We start from the raw sequence: 20,712 nt of genomic DNA, 5'->3' as shown, positions 1-20,712 counted from the left end.
TTCTTCAACTCTTCAAAACTAGCTTGGCATTGCTCAGTCCATACAAACTTAGCATTCTTCTCAAGTAGAGATGTCATAGGCTTGGCAATCTTAGAAAAACCTTCAATGAACCTTTGATAATATCCGACCATGCCTAGAAAACTCTAGACTTCACTTACATCTTGAGGCGGATTCCAACTCAACACATCACTAACCTTCTTGGGATCCACAACTACTCCACCATTAGAGATAACATGCCCAAGAAAAGAGACTTCCTTAAGCTAGAACTCACACTTGCTTAGTTTAGCATACAGTTGATGTTCTCAAAGTTTCTGCAGAACTAATCTCAGATGCTCTTCATGTTCTGCTTCTATTTTGGAGAAGACTAGAATATCATCAATGAAGACCACAACAAACTTGTCAAGATATTCAATAAACACCTTATTCATCATATACATGAAGTATGCAGGGGCATTAGTCAATCCAAAAGACATAACCGTGTACTCATATAATCCATACCGAGTGGTAAAGGTAGTCTTGGGAATATCCGATGAACGAATCCTCAACTGATGATAACCAGAGCGAAGATCAATCTTGGAGAACACACAAGCACCTCATAATTGATCAAATAGATCATCAATTCTAGGCAAATGATACTTGTTCTTGATGGTTACCTCATTGAGAGAGCGATAATCCACACACATCCTTTGCTTACCTTCTTTCTTCTCAACAAATATAACTAGGGCTCCCCATGGTGAAGAACTAGGACATATGAAACCTTTATCCTATAGCTCCTTTAGCTATTTCTTAAGTTCTTCTAGCTCATTGACTCCCATCCGATATGGTCTCTTAGCTATAGGTGCAGTTCCAGGTAAAAGCTCAATAATAAACTCAATATCACGATCTGGCGGCATACCTGGCAAATCATCAAGAACAACATCTAGAAACTCATTAACAACCTTGGTCTTATCTACAGTTGCACCTTCCATCTGATTAACACTACACACCTCTCTTGTTGTTGTAGTTGCCTTGCATACAACTTCTTCTCCTAACTTAGATGTCAAGTGTATTGTACCATTCTCACATTGGATAATAGCCTTCCGTGGATTTAACCAATCCATTCCAAGAATTACATCTATGCTTGAAGACTTCATCACAATCGGATTTGCCAAAAACTCTACCCCCTTATTTCAACTGTTACACTAGGACATATTAGAGTAGCTTGCACATCCCCACAAGGTGAGTCAACTAACATTTGTGTCTTCATAGGACACTTTGGCATATTGTGCTCCTTAACAAAACGATGTGCAATGAAAGAATGTGAAGTTCCAGAATCAAACAAAACTGATGCAGGGCTAGAGTTGACTAGACATGTGCCAAACACAACATCTAGGGCTTCTTGCACAGATTCTATCATCATATAATTGACTCTGCCTTGCACATGAGTCTGTTGCTTATGGTTTACCTTCTGGGGCTGCTACTTGTTCGGCTTCTTCGGGCACTGACTTGTATAATGACCGGGTTCACCATAGTGATAGCACTTCTTGCCTGAGGGGAGAGTGTTGGGCACACTATCCTTCATTGGGGAGTTGACGAGTGGTTCTTGGGGTGGACTCTGGTTCACATACTGTTGCTCTTGCTGGTGTTGAGGGAGTTGTTGAGGAGGATCAAAATCCCACTCACTAGTTGGTTCCTGGTACCTCTGCTAAAATTCTTGCTGGGGAGTGTAGCAGGGACGTGTGTTGCTACCTACAGATTGGCTTTGAATTCTTCTTTTCTTCTCTTCTATTTTCCGACGCTTGTTCTCAATCAAAATGGTCCTATTTACCAAAGTTTGGAAGTTAGGATACACAACAGTCATCAACTACAGTTGAAGTTCATCATTCAATCCTTTCAAGAAGCGTTTTTTGCTTCTTGGCATCATTAACCACCTCTCCTGGAGCATAACGTGACAGCTGAGTGAACTTGTTACGATACTCACACTATCATGGAACCTTGTTTCAAGTTGAGGAACTCCTCCTTGATCTCCACCAAAGCTTCTGGAACATGATAAGATCTAAAGGTAGTCTTGAAATCTTCCCAACAAATCTGATTTACATCTTTCCCAACCTGAAATAATTCCCACCAGTCTGAAGCTGCTCCTTGAAGTTGACCGGAGGCATAAAGCACTTTTCTGATGGTCATTACACTGAGCTATATTAAGTTGTCGCTCCACTGCTCTAAGCCAGTCATCAGCTTCTAGTGGATCGCTTGCATGAGAGAATGTCGGTGGATGTCCCTTCATAAATTCACCATGCTTGTCTCTTGGTGGTGCTTGATGTGGGTTGATGCATACATTCTAAACATAGGTCTGTAGCAACTGAGTTTGTGCCATCATAGATTGCTCTATAGTTGGAGGGTTTGATGGCGGTGGATTAGCATTGGGGGCATTCCTTCTAGCATCACATGAAGCACTTCTCCTGGTAGAAACCATCTGTTTGCAACATTTAGCACAATGATTGGTTGTAATCCATGATCCGGAAGTAGTTCACATGGTAAAATAACCAATCTAAAATTCTCTGGACGAGAACTACCAGTAGTAGTTTAGTAAGACATCCATATCTCAAGTTCCAGAAATCATATGAAGATGGGCCTTATATGGATAGAAAGCTTATGAAATTCCCTACATCTTTTGTATAGACCACCTTGCCAGATTCTGAGGTTAAGTTAGTAGGAAATAGGGTGCAACTGAAACTATATGGACTCCTAGACAGTGCAGAAACTTCAACTTGTAGAGGTAATAACTCCCAATCCATAACAAATATGAAGGTGATTCCAGTGGCATATGAAAGATACATAAGTCTACTTTCCTCCATAAAACTTTCATGACTTTTGGGCATCTACCTATGGACATATAACCTGATGAACACTGACTGCTCAGAAAACAGCATGCGCAGAGACGAGAAAAACCAACCCAACTATCTAATCATTGGTCCTTATGCCTTATCATGTAAACTAAATGAAATTGTGAGCATAACCCACAAAATCATTGCAATCATTACAAAGATCCAAATCAAGCATGAACATCAAGACAACCATTCAAACACTACAGGTTCCCAATTCAAGCATTAGGACTCAATGACACTACTCATGTTACTAGCATTCTTGTTGTATCAAGGGCTCAAAACTCTATAGCTTCATCTGCATTTTGCGCAAGAATGTGGTAAGTGATAGCTCTAAAAACAATTCAAAGCAAGGGTGAAGATAGGGTCAAAATTTATAACAAGGAGGAGATGAACAGCAAAAACAAGAATATAGTATAGGAGAAAATAACAAGGTTTATAGACCAACGATTTCATAACAAATTTTGAACCTTAAAACGACCATTTTCTAACTAGGCTTGGATCCTACAGTTGACATAGCTCTAATACCACTTTGTAGCACCTGGTTTTAAGGATGAAACCAGATACATACCATATGTGTGCTCAGGAATTCAATTCACACATATAGTTACAAATGAAGGGGTAATATCAAAGACAATGCCTTTATTACATAGCGCATAAGTGTTTGTTACAAAAGACATAGTCTTACTTTACAACATATACTATAACTCTATTCCTCTGCGAAGCCTCCACACCACATGAATCGCCAACTGGTTGATCACAAGCCTAACACCTCTTGGAAAACTCCATCGAAGAACCTCCATCTGGTACCCATCCGGGATTTTGCCAAAGTATTGAAATAAAACAAGCATAAGCTACTACCGCTTAACAAGCATAACATGAGGGTATGCAGGCTCAAAAGACTTGACACGGCTAAACTGCGGTAAGCACTTTTAGTTGGTCATATTTTATTATTAATCATAAGTTGCTAAGTTATGCTTAGGCTCCCGAATATGAATAATTAGAGATATCAGCAATTTAATCATAACCCAAATCATCCGAGTAACCAACTATTTAGTAAGGATCTAGGCCGCTCGTGTCCATGAGCATGGCTGATATACTAGTTTTACACTCTGCAGAGGTTGTACACTTTCACCATGAGTTGTGTTGCCCATATGCTCGGGTTAATTACTCCCAAAACACTTCTAAGGTGAGTAGGCAGGGTATACTACGAAGCTTTTCCCTAGTCGTTCTAATAAGGAGCAGCCACTAAGGATTCCATCTCCCAAGTGTTATGGAGTCATCTCCAAAAGTGGCACTAATACACGTAGCATAGTACACACCCTGGGGATGAGGCCCATACCCAGCCTGGTATGCCCCTCTTGCCCTTTTTAGTAAACTGCAACAAACTAGAAAGAGCAAGGTACTGGACTAAGACTAGGCCATGTGGTCCTCATGGTTGTACTGTAAGTCCTGGGTTGTCACTTAAAGATGAGTCCTTATGGAGAGAAACTAGAGCACCATAAGAAAAGGCCCAATGCTCTAGCCCCCTTGGTTTCATGTTGCTAAAAAGCATCTTTTAATACCATATTGCATATATCTTTAATTGTATTCATTAATAAATATCAGTTGGAGCAAACTGAGCATACTACCCACATGCAAAACCCATAGGTAAATCAAGGACATGATAATCAATATCAAGGTAAGTAGACTCCAAGCGGTTTATTAACATATGCATATGAATTGAGATTGCATTAAAGTGAATAGGTAAAAAGGGCCTCATATTATACTTGCCTTAATTCAAAGTATCGCTGCTGGTCTTGATCTTCAAAGAGTTGCTCTAGATCACCAACACAAAACTCACTGTCTACGCGAGATCAATCAGCACCACACAGGCATCCATACAATCATGCATAGCAAACAAAAGCTATAGATTAGAACAATACACCAATCAACATAAAATCAAGATGAAAAGTTTGTAAAATGAATCTACGTCTCACTACGAACACACAGACGCGAAGATTACAAAAATCGGAGCTGAAACGAAGAAGTTATGAATTAAACAAGATTTCCTTTAGTAAAATAATAGATTAAATCTAACCTAGAATTTTAAAAGTTGAAAACTTACTTTACAGTAGTATAAACATGTAGATCATGGAATTATGAACCTAACGCAACTTGAACGGATCAAATCGGAGTTAAAACAGAGATTTTATGGCTGAAACAAATCTAGTGGCAAAACTGTAAATTGCTGAAAACGTATTTTAGATCCAACCGAAATAAAGTACACTTTCAAAAGAAGAAAACAAAATATGAAAAGATGCTATGGACCATGGGTTAAGATCCAATTAATTGTAAGGGTTTTTTTGTAAAAACACCAGCGAAGGGGTATTCTTCGATATGGGCCGTCAGATTAGAAGCGGGCGGCTGAGATCAGATCGGGCGGGTGTAGGCGGCCGGCGGCGAGGTGAATGGCGGTGGCCGAACAAAGAAAGCTCGCCCGAGTTCTTGGATTGGGGCCTATAGTGCATGGTTTTTTGAACGGAGAGAGCCCGTAGAGAGAGGAGAAGATGGGGGAACTCACCAACACCGAAAGAAACGTGTGGGGAAGCGACGAAGGCGCACGGCGGCTGCACGACTCTGTCAACGGCGGCGACGCTAGGGCTAGGCGGCAACGAGCTTGATGTGAGGGTGAATTCTTGTTGCAAGGTGGGATAGGAAGGCGGCGCAGGCTTGGGCGGTATTTATGAGACACGGGTGATGAGGACATCACTCCTTCAGATGCACCCGCTGATCCTCCAACCATTATGCAAGGTCCAATGATCCGAGCTCGAAGGCGACAACTTAATTTAGAGGTGAACTCGTTCTTAAGTGATCCTTTTCTTACTTTTGAGAATAGATTGCTACCTAATAATGTTATATTACTTAGGAACATTAGAGATGGTTGTGAGGGACTTAGAGGAAGAGGTGGAGGCAATGATGACCAGCAAGGACGTCCAACAGAAACCGGAGGCCCAGTCCAACATGATTTCGAGTCTGCCTCGGCCTCTAGGACCAGTCTGCCTTAACTGGTCACCCAAGATGCATCCGGACTCCGTTTTCGACGATCCACATATGGTTGGAAAGCTAATTTGATAAGGAAGAAAATACAAGTGGTCTCACATCAAAAGCTCTTTGGAATCCATAGGAATTGTCAAAATAAGTTAGCATCCAGAATCTGTCTAGGTGCTACGTCACCGTATCTGGTCCAATGGGCCGTGTATCGTCTTTGAGCCCGTTAGGGGGGCGCGTCCAGGGTAGGCGATGACCCTAAGAACTTTATAATCATACGCCACCACCATCATTAGGTTTTGGATTTTGCTTAGATTAATCTGTCAAGAACAGTTTTTCTGTTCATCGGTTTGTGAGACCCCAACATCGTGATTTTACTCATTCATCTGCAATTTGGTTGTTTTCTTTCTTGTTCTTGCTTGTGTTGTTCGTTGCGTAGGCAGGGATTAGCCTTCTTGGCGAGGTCAACTAGATCTATGTCTTGGTTGATAACTAGAGGAGTTGTGGTGCTAAGATTATAGGGTTCGATCTTTCGATCTGAAGACGGATCGGTGTGTCATTCTCCGCCACAACGATAGTTACCTGCACCTGACGGAAGATCGGGATCCCCGTTCCTATTAAGTGGTAATCAAAGCTAAGGTATACTATCAGGTTCACATTTATCCCCTAGTTTTGAGTGTTTCGCATTCGTCCCATAGTCCAGTGCCATACTCGTTTTTTTCCTATCCTAGAACCTTCCGCGCTATAGCCTTTGCATATTTCAGTTTTAGAGTCCGTCGTGTTGAGTTTGTGTCCTAGTTGAGGTCTTGTTGCTGGTTAGGTTGTGTTAGAGTCTAGTTCGTGTGTTTTCCCCCATCATTTCCATCAAATCCTTGCTGTCATGACCAATTTTGCGCGTGTTGTTCCTGTTTTGTCTTCTAATTCGGAGTCAGTTCTTAAAACTGGACTAGTTTTCGCATACGAACCCAGATTTCGACGTTCCATATATCAAAATCGATCAGAAAAAAATTTCAGATCCGTTTGTCCCCTGCCTTGTCGGGTTCAGAAAATTTTATTTTGGCCAAAAACTGGTCACAAGATCCTCTTTTCGTGGTCACAAGCTTTTTGTCAATTTTGCGCACGTCTTCTGAATTTTCCACAGGCCATGCCTTTCACTTGTTTAAGCTTATATTTTCTGTGGTTACTTCTTTTGTGCTCCTAAGTGAAGAAAAAATATCAAAAAATTAAAAGAAAAAGTCAAAGTTTCCCAAAAAAACAACGACAACCCAAAAAAATAGAAAAAAGAGAGGGGCAAAAGTGAAACAATATCTAGAGGAGCATATAGAGAAGGCCAAAGTGAGCTATGTTAGCGTGTGCTGTCTGGTTCCTTGTTCGTGTTGCTCTTGCTATCCACCATACTTGTTTGTCACACACCTGGCACCTTGCTATCCACCATACTTGTTTGTCACACACCTGGTACTTGGAACATTTTAGACCAGCAACAAGAAAAAGTACTTTGGACTATAATTCAGCATTACTTTTTGTTACTGACTTATGTGCCAAATATACATATTATTCTTTGTGTGCCTTCCAAGCTACACAAACTCTTCAGATCAGTACAGAAAAATGCCCTTGCAATCTCGGTACCACTGCCTCACAGGTATCATGAACCAGCCGCCGGTTGTACCACCCACTACTTGCGTTGGTAAGAACTTTGTAAGAGCTTAGTAAGATGCTACAAAAGATGGTTAAATCAGCACCTCTGACATTGAAGATGAAGAAGACGAAGATACAGATGAGGAGGTGGTGAAGTCCTTGGTGATGAGGCCACGGCGGCCTATAGGAGCATCATTGTACAATGGGTGCTCAGCTCACAAGTATAGCAACCTGAGAAGCTGCAACACCATAACTTGTTCTAGATTTTCTTCATTATCAGCAACCATCGAGCATGTGTCATTATTGATGGAGGTAGCTGCAATAATTTGGTGAGTTCTGATTTGGTCAAGAAGCTTGGCTTGACCACATGCCTACACCCACGTCCATACCATATTCAATGGCTAAATGATTATGGAAAAGTAAAGGTAACATAAACTTGCAGAGTTTCATTTTCTATTGGTTCTTATACTGATTCTGTTGATTGTGATGTGGTACCTATGCAAGCCTATTCACTCTTATTGGGTCATCCTTGGGAACATGACAATGATGCTACACACCATGTTAGAAGTAATAAATACACTTTTATGCATAAAGAAAAGAAAATTACTTTGGTACCTTTGACCCCTACTCAAATTGTACAAGTTGATAGAGAACGCGCTGCTAGTTTGAATGTTGTTTAATCTAAAAATTAGCAAGTTGCTAATTCTATTCTCCCACCTAAAAATGATAAGTCTACATCTATTTCTAAGGCCGAGGGGATTAAATTGAAGGGGGGTGTTATGCTTGCAACAAAATGTGACTTTGCTGAAATTTCTGATGATGATATTTGCTATGCTTTGGTATGCAAACAAGCTATGTTTTCGCTTGATGATATTGTTAGTTTAGTGCCTCCTGCTGTCACTAACCTTTTGCAGGAGTATGAGGAATTTTTTCTAGCTGAGATAGCCCAAGGCTACCACCTATGAGAGAGATAGAGCATCAAATCGATTTGATTCCGGAAGCAACCTTGCCCAACTGTGCTGCCTATCGAACCAATCCTGAGGAGACTAAGGAAATTCAGCGGCAAGTCCAAGACCTTTTGGACCGCGGGTATGTACATGAAAGCCTTAGTTCTTATGCCGTTCCTGTATTTTTGGTCCCTATGAAAGATAGAACTTGGCGTATGTGTGTTGATTGTAGAGCCATCAATAATATTACTATTCGGTATCGTCATCCTATTCCTAGGCTAGATGACATGCTTGATGAGTTGTGTGGTTCTATAATTTTCACCGAGATTGACTTGCAAAGTGGCTACCACCAAATTAGAATGAAACTTGGAGATGAATGGAAAACCGCGTTTAAAACCAAATTCAGGTTGTATGAGTGATTAGCAATGCCTTTTGGTTTGACAAATGCACCTAGCACTTTCATGCGCTTAATGAATGAGGTTTTAAGAGCTTTTATTGGTCATTTTGTGGTAGTTTACTTTGATGATATATTGATTTACAACAAGTCTTTTGTTGAACATATGGATCACTTACGTGCTGTTTTTAATGCTTTACGTGATGCACGATTATTTGCTAACCTTGAGAAGTGTATCTTTTGCACGGATCGAGTTTCTTTTCTTGGCTATGTTGTAACTCCATAGGGAATTGAGGTGGACAAGATGAAAATTGAAGCCATAAAGAGCTGGCCAGTTCCCCAAACCGTCACAGGTGAGGAGTTTTCTTGGTCTTGCAGGATTCTACCACCGCTTTGTCAAAGATTTTAGCACCATTGCTGCCCCATTGCATGAGTTGACGAAGATAGGGGTGGTGTTTCATTGGGGAAAGGCACATGAGGAGTCCTTTGACACTTTGAAAGACAAGCTCACACATGCACCATTGCTGTAACTTCCAAACTTTGGTAAGACTTTTGAGCTAGAATGTGATGCTAGTGGAGTTGGCATTGGGGGTGTTTTGATGCAAGATGGTAAACCCATTGCTTACTTTAGTGAAAAATTGCATGGCCCTGTTCTGAATTATTCCATGTATGATAAGGAATTGTATACACTTGTCCGTTCTTTAGAGACGTGGCATCATTATTTGTGGCCTAAAGAATTTGTTATTCATTCTGATCATGAATCACTTAAGTATCTTCACTCTCAACATAATCTGAATCGTAGGCATGCTAAATGGGTTGAATTTATTGAATCTTTTCCTTATATTATCAAACACAAGAAAGGGAAGGATAATGTGATTGCTGATGCTTTGTCTAGATGATATACCTTGCTGTCCCAACTTGATTGTCTGATTTTTGGGCTTGAATCAATAAAAGAACAATATGCGCTTGATCCTGATTTTAAGGACGTGTTGCTGAATTGTAGAGAGGGAAGTACATGGAATAAGTTTATGATCAATGATGAGTTTTTGTTTAGAGCTAACCGCCTATGCATTCCAGTTGGCTCCGTTCATCTTTTGTTGTTGCAGGAGGCGCATAGAGGTGGATTGATGGGACATTTTGGTGCCAAGAAGACGGAGGAGGTGCTGTCCACATATTTTTTTGGCCAAGGATGAGGTGAGATGTAGAACGGTACATGGCTTGGTGCGCCACATGTCAAAAAGCTAAGTCGCTGTTGAACCTACATGGTTTGTATATGCCTCTTCTTGTTCCTTCTACTCCTTGGACTGATATATCTATGGATTTTGTATTGGGTTTGCCAAGGACTAAGAGGGGGAGGGATAGTATTTTTGTGGTGGTTGATCGTTTTTCTGTTCATATTGCCGATCTTTTCTTTCAAGAAATTGTTCGCTTGCATGGTATGCCTTCTACTATTATTTCAGATCGCGATGCAAAATTCTTGAGTCATTTTTGGCGCACTTTGTGGAATAAATTGGGGACCAAGCTGCTGTTTTCTACAACATGTCATCCCCAAACTGATGGGCAAACTAAGGTAGTGAATCGAACATTGTCCACCATGTTGAGAGCAATTTTGAAGCACAATTTGAAGATGTGGAAAGAGTGTTTGCCGCATGTAGAGTTTGCATATAACAGGGCAGAACATTCCACCACCAAGGTAAGTCCTTTTCAGGTAGTGTATGGTTTTAACCCTCACGCTCCTATTGATCTTTTGCCTTTACCTACCACTGAGAGAACACATAGTGATGCTAGAGAGCATGCTGATTTCATTCGTAAGTTGCACAAAACAACTAAAGCAAATATTGAAAGAATGAATACAAAGTATAGAATTGCTGGTAGTAAAGGTAGACAAGAAAATAAATTTGAACCGAGTGATTTTGTTTGGTTACATTTGAGAAAAGATAGATTTCCTGAGCTACGTAAGTCTAAATTAATGCCAAGAGCAGCTGGTCCTTATAAGATAATTGAGAAAATAAATGATAATGCCTACAAACTTGAGTTGTCACCCGAGTTCGAGGTTAGTCCCACTTTTAACATTGCATATTTGAAACCTTATTTGGGAGAAGAAGATGAGCTTGAGTCGAGGACAACTCAGTTTTAAGAGGGGGAGGATGATGAGTACATCACTCCTTCAGATGCACCCGCTGATCCTCCAACCATTATGCAAGGTCCAATGACTCGAGCTCGAAGGCGACAACTTGATTTAGAGGTGAGCTCATTCTTAAGTGATCCTTTTCTTACTGTTGAGAATAGATTGCTACCTAATGATGTTATATTAATTAGGAACATTGGAGAGGGTCATGAGGGACTTAGAGGAAGAGGTGGAGGCAATGATGACCAGCAAGGACGTCCAACAGAAACCGGAGGCCCGGTCCAACATGATTTCGAGTCTGCCTCGGCCTCCAGGTCCAGTCTATCTTAAACTGGTCACCCAGGACACGTCTAGACTCCGTTTTCGACGATCCACATATGGTTGGATGGCTAATTTGATAAGGAAGCAAATCCAAGTGGTCTCACGTCAAAAGCTCTTCGGAATCCACAGGAATTGTCGAAACAATTCAGCGTCTAGAATCTATCTAGGTGCTGCGTCACCGTATCTGGTCCAATGGGCCGTGTATCATCTTTGAGCCCATTAGGGGGGCGCGTCTAGGGTAGGCAACGACCCTAAGACCTTTATAATCATACGCCGCCGCCGTCATTAGATTTTGGGTTTTGCTTAGATTAATCTGTCAAGAACAGCTTCGCTACTGACCGGTTTGTGAGACCCTAACATCGTGAGATTAATCATTCATCTGCAATTTGGTTGTTTTCTTTCTTGTTCTTGCTTGTGTTCTTCATTCCGTAGGCAGGGATTAGCCTTCTTGGTGAGGTCAACCAGATCTGTGTCTCGGTTGATAACTAGAGAGTTATGGTGCTAAGATTGCAGGGTTTAATCTTTTGATCTGAAGACAGATCGGTGTGTCATTCTCTGCCACAATGATAGTTTCCTATACCTGACGAAAGATCGAGATCCCTGTTCCCATTAATGGGAGTGTCGGGTACCATAAAAAGGGGTCCCCTAAGCGAGAACTGAAAAAATCGCTTAGACCTTGTAAAAATCGAAGCCAAGAGACAACCACCGGCGAACCCCCACCTTGTCCGAGGCTCGGCCGGACCACCCGGCCCACCTCGAACAATATCCGAGCTCATCCGAAGCGGGCTCGGCCCAAAATGAAACCATGAGGCCTTGGACAAGGTACCGATTCTCTGATTCGCCTGAGGCCCCGCCCGTAAGGCCTCCGACGAGGTACCGATTCTCCGATTCGCCCGAGGCCCCGCCCGTAAGGCCTCGGACGAGGTACCGATTCTCCGATTCGCCCGAGGCCCTGCCCGTAAGGCCTCGGACGAGGTATCGATTCTCTGACTCGACCGAGAGCCCACCCGTAAGGCCTCGGATGAGGTACCGATTCTCCACCTTGCCTGAGGCCCCACGCGTAAGGCCTCGGACGAGGTACCGATTCTCTGATTCGCCCGAGGCCCCGCTCGTAAGGCCTCCGACGAGGTACCGATTCTCCGATTCGCCCGAGGCCCCACTCGTAAGGCCTCAGACGAGGTATTGATTCTCTGATTCACCCGAGGCCCCGCCCGTAAGGCCTCGGACGAGGTACCAATTCTCCGACTCGACCAAGGCCCCGCCCGTAAGGCATCGGACGAGGTACCGATTCTCCACCTCGCCCGAGGCCCCACGCGTAAGGCCTCGGACGAGGTACCGATTCTCCGACTTGCCCGAGGCCTCGAACGAGGACATCACATCCAACCAACGCGTCCAACCACTCCCATGACATCAGCTGAACGATGGCTCGATGCAGCGGAGTGGCCGACGAGATGGGAGTCACATCGACGCCATGCCGTCCAGGATAGGATGGGGTAGGGGTTACCGGCCACTGTGCTCAGCGCTGTGCCCACGACTGACACCCGTGCCACACTGTACTGCCTAACCCCTGCTCCAAAGACAGCGCGGCATGGAGAGTCAAGTCTAGGCCCATGTAGCCTCGGAATCGATGCACAAAACCAACTGCTCCCTCCGAGCCTCGGCTACCCGCCTCTGGGCTCCTGTAGCCTCGGGACTCGTGCCCGCCGAGCCCCCCACGACGGTCCAGCCTCTACATCGACTGGGCCTTGGATCTCTATGTTGTCAGTGCTCTGGGACCAGCACGTCGCCCGCAGTATGCACCATGCCCTGTGTCAAGCCGCAGGAGCTCCCACGTCGTGCACAGGGCCAAGCCCTGTTCCTTGGAGTCAGCACACCCGCGCCGTCATGACTACCCAGCCTCGGCACTCCACGCCGGTCAAACATATAGCAACCAGCACGCCTCCAACAGAAGAAGGCACGCCTGCCACCACAGGAGCTCCCACGTCGCACAGGATCAGGCGTGACCGGTGCGTCGCTCCAGTGCACCGAGGACAAGGCCGCTCCACCAACCATGCCGCCATAGTGACAAGCTACAGGGCTTAGACACGCCGCCTTCGCTCACAAAATGCCACGTAGCAAATGCATGTACCGCCCCTGTGCCTTCCTTTGACTATAAAAGGGAGTGACTGGGGCCGCTTCTAGAGGAGAACGGACACGAGCAAGCAATGCACAATGCTCTGTAACACGCATGCTTCCTCGCTGCCTGAGATCAACATCTCAAGCAGCCCACGCCACTCTACGCAGAGACCTAGGACTAGCCCCCTCTCTCGCTCAGCTTGTAAGCCCCTACTACAAGCACCTCGGTGCAAGGAATACAAGATCGCTCTCTCAGACTAGACGTAGGGCACCTATTGCCTGAACTAGTATAAACCTTGTGTCTCTTTGCATCACCATCCGGGATTAGGGGCATGCAGTACACTTTCACTAGTCGGTTGAGGGCCTGCCGGTCCAAAACACCGACAGTTGGCATGCCAGGTAGGGGCGCTACTGCATGTCAGCTTAGTCATCCCAACAAGTTCTAGATGGTAGACCCCGTGCGACCGCCGCGTCTCGGCACAGTGATCTGGTTCGGGAGCCTAGAGTTCATGTCTCTAGGATATGAGTACGATATGGTACTCCTCCCACCTAGAGCCCCATCGACCAACGACGACATCACACACCAGCAGCCCAGGCGCTAGCGGCGCCTAGGCCGCCGCTCTCGTCGTGCTTGCCAGGCACGATGCGGGCGGGACCACCCCGACACCGCGCAAGCTCAGGGCGACACACCGCGCTCCGCCAGTATCCCATACCCGGCTGTTGGTACAGAGTCCCTGGCGGGGGACCTGTCTAGCTTAAGACTGGGCAAGGGAAATACGCTGGTGGTGCGCAGCAACGCCCCGTCATCAAGCTCTACCCCGCCACCTCCTGAGGAGTCGACTCCGGCGGAGCGGAGCCCGATGATGGCACCATCCCCGTACCCCTTCGGGTTGAGCAATGCCGCCACCGCCTATGCTTCCGCCTATGCTTCCACTCACGCGGAGCCCTCAGGACGCCACCAACGTTTTGCCCTCGACCTCATTGCCACAACCTCGACCCACACCCACACTGACTCCTCGGAGGAGGACGAGGCATGGGCCGGAGCGGACTTCTTCGGGCTTCACGACCCTGAAGCCATGCGCCGCTTTATGGCCGCGAGCGACTACTGCTTCGGCTACTCTGACTCTATTGACGAAGGCACTTACGATCCCACTCGTGAGTGCTTCAACGTCGAGCTAGGGATGCCAAGCGCAAGCGATGAGGATGAAGGGGCGGGCAGTCGCTTCCTGCCCTGCGAGGGGGCAGACGATGCCGCACCTCCATGCGTCGAGCCCCCAGCGGCGTGGAACAAGAACCCTGCCCCCGAAGAACTTCGACGCCTAGACCTAGAGCAGCTCTGTGAGCTTCAGGCCAAGGTCAAACAAGACCGACTCCTTCTGCAGCAGCTCCGAGACACTCTCTAGTAAGAGCAGCGGGGTTGTGGTGATGGCGGAGCAGCCCAGCGGAGGGCTCGCGACGTCAACCACCACATCAACAACGACGAAGGGGACGAGCAACCCCCTATCTTCAATCGCGCTAGCCAGAACATCGCGGCAGCAGCGATGCTACTCCGGACAATGCCCGAGCCCTCTACCTCGGAGGGGCAACGGGCCCACGGCAAGCTCTGAGACCTCCTCGAGACCACCGCGGTATAGCAGGCCAAAAGTTCTGTGTCTCGATGGCACGGGGGCGCCTCGGAACTACCCACGGCACCGCCTCGGTAGGATAGAGAGGCCTCGGTTTGTCCCGAGCCTGCTCGAGCACCGACTGCCAACAAGGCCCCCTCGGTGCACGACCGCCTTGGCGATCGACGCAAGGCATAAGGCGACCACGATGTGGTCAGCAGGCGACGGCGCCACAACAATGATGGGCCTGCCCGAGGCTACCCCCCGCACCGAGGCAGTTGCTACGACAGTGAGGAGGACCGCAGTCCTTCTCCTAGGCCACCTAGCCCTCAGGTCTTCAGCAAGGCCATCTGCAGCGCCCACTTCCCAGCCCGGTTTCGGCAACCGGCCAACCTCTCAAAGTACAGTGGCGAGACCAACCCCGAGATATGGCTGGCCAATTACCGCTAGGCTTGTTAGCTAGGCGGCGTGGACGATGACCTGCTCATCATCCGTAACCTCCCCTTATTCCTGTCAGACTCGGCGCAAGCCTGGCTCGAACACCTCCCCCCCTTGCAGATCAACAACTGGTGCGACTTGGTAAAGGTCTTCGTCGGGAATTTCTAGGGCACATACGTGCGCCCCGGGAACTCCTGGGACCTCAAGAGTTGTCGCCAGATGCCGGACGAGTCTCTCTGAGACTTCATCCGACGCTTCTCCAAGCAATGCACTGAGTTGCCCCGTGTCGGTGACTTGGAAATTATCCAGGCATTCCTCTCCGGCACCTCCTACCGAGACCTGGTCCGAGAGTTAGGCCGAAACGTACCGACCACGGCAGTCGCGCTCCTCGACATCGCCACCAACTTCGCCTCGGGCGAAGAGGCTGTCAGGGCCATCTTCCCCGACAACGATGCCAAGGGGAAGCGGAGGGATGAGGCCCTCGGGGCCTCGGCCCCCCACCTCCCCAAGAAAAAGAAAAAGGGTCGCCAGGGGAAGCGGGAGGTCCTCGAGGCCGATCTAGTCATGGCCGCAGATCGCAAGAATCCCCGAGGCCCCGCCAGAGGCCTCGGGCTCTTCGATGACATGCTTAAGAAGCCTTGCCCTTACCACCAGGGCCCGGTGAAGCACACCCTTGAAGAGTGCACCATGCTCTGGCGTTACTACACCAAGCTCGGGCTCCCCAACGACGATGCCTAGAAGAAGGGCGCCGGCGACAGCGACAACGACAAGGACGACGGGTTCCTCGAGGTGCACAACGCCTTCATGATCTTTGGCGGGCCTTCAGCGTGCCTCACGGTGCATCAGCGAAAGAAGGAGCGCTGGGAGGTCTTCTCGGTCAAGGTGGCCACTCCCCGGTACCTTGACTGGTCTCGGGAGGCGATCACCTTTGATCGGGATGACCACCCCGATTATGTCCCAAACCCCAGGTAGTACCCACTCATCGTCGACCTGATCATCGGCAACACCTGGCTCACCAAGGTGTTGATGGACGGAAGCAGCGGTCTCAACATCCTCTACGCCAACACCCTAGAGCTCCTGGAGCTCGACTAGTCATGGCTTCAAGGCAATGCCGCGCCCTTCCATGGCATCGTGCTAGGAAAACGCACGTGACCCCTCGGGCGCATCGACTTGCCCATCTGCTTCAGCTCTCCCTCCAACTACCGCAATGAGGTCCTCACCTTCGAGGTGGTTGGGTTCAAGGGGACCTATCACGCCATCCTAGGCCGCCCGTGCTAAGCCAAGTTCATGGCGATCCCCAACTACACCTACCTCAAGCTCAAGATGCCTGGCCCCAACGGCGTCATCACTGTCAAGTCCACGTACGAGCATGCATACGACTGCGACGTCGAATGCATCGAGTATGCCGAGGCTCTCATGGAGGCCGAGACCCTCATCGTCAACCTTGACCAACTTGGTAGTGAGGCGCCCGACTCCAAGCGTCGTGCTGGGACTTTCGAGCCTGCAGAGGCCATCAAGCTCATCCCGGTCGACCCCACCTGCTCCAACGACCGAGCGCTGAGGATCAGCGCCACCCTCGACGTCAAATAGGAAGTCGTGCTCATCGACTTTCTCCGCGCGAATGCCGACGTATTCGTGTGGAGTCCCTCGGACATGCCGAGCATACCGAGGGAGGTTGCCGAGCACGCCTTGAACATCCGGGCCGGCTCCAGACTAGTGAAGCAGCGCCTGCGCCGATTCGACGAGGAAAAGCGCAGGGCCATCGGCGAGGAGGTGCAGAAGCTTTTGGCGGCTGGATTCATCAAGGAAGTGTCCCATCCAAAGTGGTTTGCTAATCCCGTATTAGTTAAAAAGAAAAATGGGAAGTGGAGGATGTGTGTAGACTACACCGGTTTGAATAAAGCATGTCCAAAAGTTCCATTCCCATTACCTTGAATTGACCAAATCATCGACTCCACTGCGGGATGCAAAACCCTATCTTTCCTTGATGCGTATTCTGGTTACCATCAAATCAAGATGAAAGAATCTGACCAGCTCATGACTTCTTTCATCACCCCATTCAGCATGTACTGCTATGTGACTATGCCATTCGGCCTCAGAAACACAGGGGCCACATACTAGCGGTGCATGACCCAGGTCTTTGGTGAGCACATCGGGCGAACCATCGAAGCCTATGTGGATGACATCGTGGTCAAGTCTAGGAAGGCCAGTGATCTCATCGATGACTTGGAGATAGCCTTCAAATGCCTCAGAAAGAAGGGCATCAAGCTCAACCCTAAGAAGTGTGTCTTTGGGGTCCCCCGAGGCATGCTCTTGGGATTCATAGTCTCGGAACGCGGCATCGAGGCCAACCCAAAGAAGGTCTCAGCCGTGACCAACATGGGACCAATCCGAGACCTCAAGGGAGTATAGAGGGTCATGGGATGCCTTGCAGCCCTGAGCCGCTTCATCTTGCGCCTTGGCGAAAAAGGCTTGCTTCTGTACCGCCTCTTGAGAAAATCCGAACGCTTTTCCTGGACCCCTGAGGCCGAAGAAGCCCTCACCAAGCTCAAGGCAGTGCTCTCCAATCCTCCCGTCCTAGTGCCGCCGACCAAGGGTGAGACCCTCTTGCTCTACATCGCTGCAACGACCCAAGTGGTCAGCGCGGCCGTAGTGGTCGAGAGGCAGGAAGAAGGGCATGCTCTACCCGTCCAACGACCTGTTTACTTCATCAGCGAGGTACTCTCCGAGACTAAGACACGCTACCCCCACATCTAGAAGCTGACCTACGCCATAGTCTTAGCTCGACACAAGCTGCGTCACTACTTCGAGTCCCACCCAGTGACCGTAGTGTCGTCTTTCCCTCTGGGAGAGATAATCCAGAACCGGGAGGCCTCGGGTAGAATAACCAAGTGGGCTGTCAAACTCATGGACGAAGCCCTATCTTTTGCGCCTCAGAAAGTAATTAAATCCCAGGTCTTGGCCAATTTTGTGGCTGAGTGGACCGACACCCAACTGCCACCTGCTCAAATCCAGGCGGAATGCTGGACCATGTACTTTGATGGGTCCCTGATGAAGACCGAGGCAGGCGTGGGTCTGCTCTTCATCTCACCCCTCGGAGTGCACATGCGCTACATGATCTGGCTCCACTTCGCCGCCTCCAATAACGCAGCCGAGTATGAAGCCCTCGTCAACGGCTTGCAGATCGCCATTGAACTTGGAGTACGACGTCTCGACCTACGGGGCAATTCACAGCTCGTCGTCGATCAAGTGATGAAGGAGTCGAACTACCATGACCCCAAAATGGAGGCATACTGCAAGTTAGTACATCGCCTAGAAGACAAGTTCGACGGTCTCGAACTCAACCACATTGCGCGAAAATTCAACAAGGCCGCGGATGAACTGGCAAAGATGGCGTCGGCATGGGCCCCGGTCCCCCCAAACGTCTTCGCTAGAGACCTCCACAAGCCTTCCATCAACTACGCCTCGGCGGCAGAAGAGGGCCCACCGGTCGAGCCCACCGCAGGGCCCGAGGCCTCCTCTGTCATCGAGACCCCTGCGGCCGAGCCCGAGGTCATGGAAATCAACGCGGAGCCTCCCGAGGCCAACCAGGGCACGGACTGGTGAGTCCCATTCCTTGATTGCCTCGCTTGAGGAGAGCTTCCTACAGATAGGACCGAAGCCCAACGACTTGCATGATGAGCCAAAACTTATGTCCTCAGCAACGGCGAGTTGTACAGGCGAAGCCCATTTGGCGTCCTCCAACGGTGCATCACCACCGAGGTAGGCCAAGCCCTACTTTGGGACTTGCACGCGGGAGCCTGCGGGCACCATGCAGCGCCTCAGACGCTTGTCGGAAACACCTTCCGCCAAGGGTTCTACTGGCCAACGGTGGTTGCTGATGCCACCAAGCTGGTACGCTCCTGCGTGGGATGCCAGTACTATGCGCGGCAGACGCACCTCCCGGCCCAAGCCCTCCAAACCATCCCCATTACATGGCCATTCGCCATGTGGGGGCTGGACATGGTTGGGCCTCTACAGAAGGCCCTCGAGGGCTATACCCATTTGCTGGTAGCGATCGACAAGTTCTCCAAGTGGATCGAGGCTTGTCCGATCACTCAAATCAAATTCGAGCAAGCGGTGCTGTTCTTCACTGATATCATCCACAGGTTCGGGGATCCAAACACCATCATCACTGACAATGGGACACAATTCACCGGCCACAAGTTCCTGACGTTCTACGACGACTACCACATCCATGTGGCCTAGTCAGCCATAGGACATCCTAGGACAAACAGCCAAGTAGAACATGCCAATGGCATGATCCTACAGGGCCTCAAACCAAGAATATACAACCGGTTGAAGAAATTTGGCAAGAAATGGCTTGTCGAACTCCCGTCGGTCATCTGGAGCCTGAGGAACACTCCGAGCCGAGCCATGGGGTTCACACCGTTCTTCCTGGTCTATGGAGCTGAGGCCATCCTCCCCACTGACTTGGAGTATGGTTCCCCGAGGCTACAGGCCTACAACGAGCAAAGCAGCCACACTGCCCGTGAGGACGCCCTCGACCAACTGGAGGAAGCCCGAGACGTTGCGCTGCTACATTCGGCCAAGTACCAGCAAGCCCTACGACGCTATCAAGCCCGGCGCATTCGAAGCCGAGACCTGAAAGTGGGCGACCTGGTGCTGAGACTGAGGCAGAGCAACAAGGGCCGCCACAAGCTGACCCCGCCATGGGAAGGGCCGTACATCGTCGCCCAAGTGCTAAAGCCCGGGACCTACAAGCTAGCCAACGAGAAGGGCGAAATCCTCACCAACGCTTGGAACATAGAACAACTACGTTGCTTCTACCCTTAAATTTCCAAGCATTGTCTACATTGTTTCTCAAAATACAATAAAGAAGCATTCTTTAGTTGTTCTAATTTTTCGAGAAACCCTGCCCCCCATCGATGGGGGAGCGACGTTACGATAACGCTATAAGGGAGACTCGGCTCTGCCTCTGTAGAGGTGCCCACCGCGGGGCTCGAATAAGACTCAGCTCTGCCTCTGCAGAACTGAGCCTCCCTCGGGGGCTAGAAGGGGGGACCCCCCTAAGTCCCATACACCGTTTTTAGTCGTTTTTTGAAGAAATTTCTATGCCAAACTCTCTCGCGTACTCTGACAAATTGATTGTAAAAAACCTAAGGACCAAAAGTCTGTCTCAGGGCCAAAAGGCCGGCTGAGCCACGAGACGGCCTACGCCTCTGGGCTATGGCAACTC

The sequence above is a fragment of the Miscanthus floridulus genome, chromosome 9 (assembly GCF_019320115.1).
Source record: "Miscanthus floridulus cultivar M001 chromosome 9, ASM1932011v1, whole genome shotgun sequence".
NCBI lineage: Eukaryota > Viridiplantae > Streptophyta > Magnoliopsida > Poales > Poaceae > Miscanthus > Miscanthus floridulus.
Note: the sequence above shows the minus strand (reverse complement) of the source record.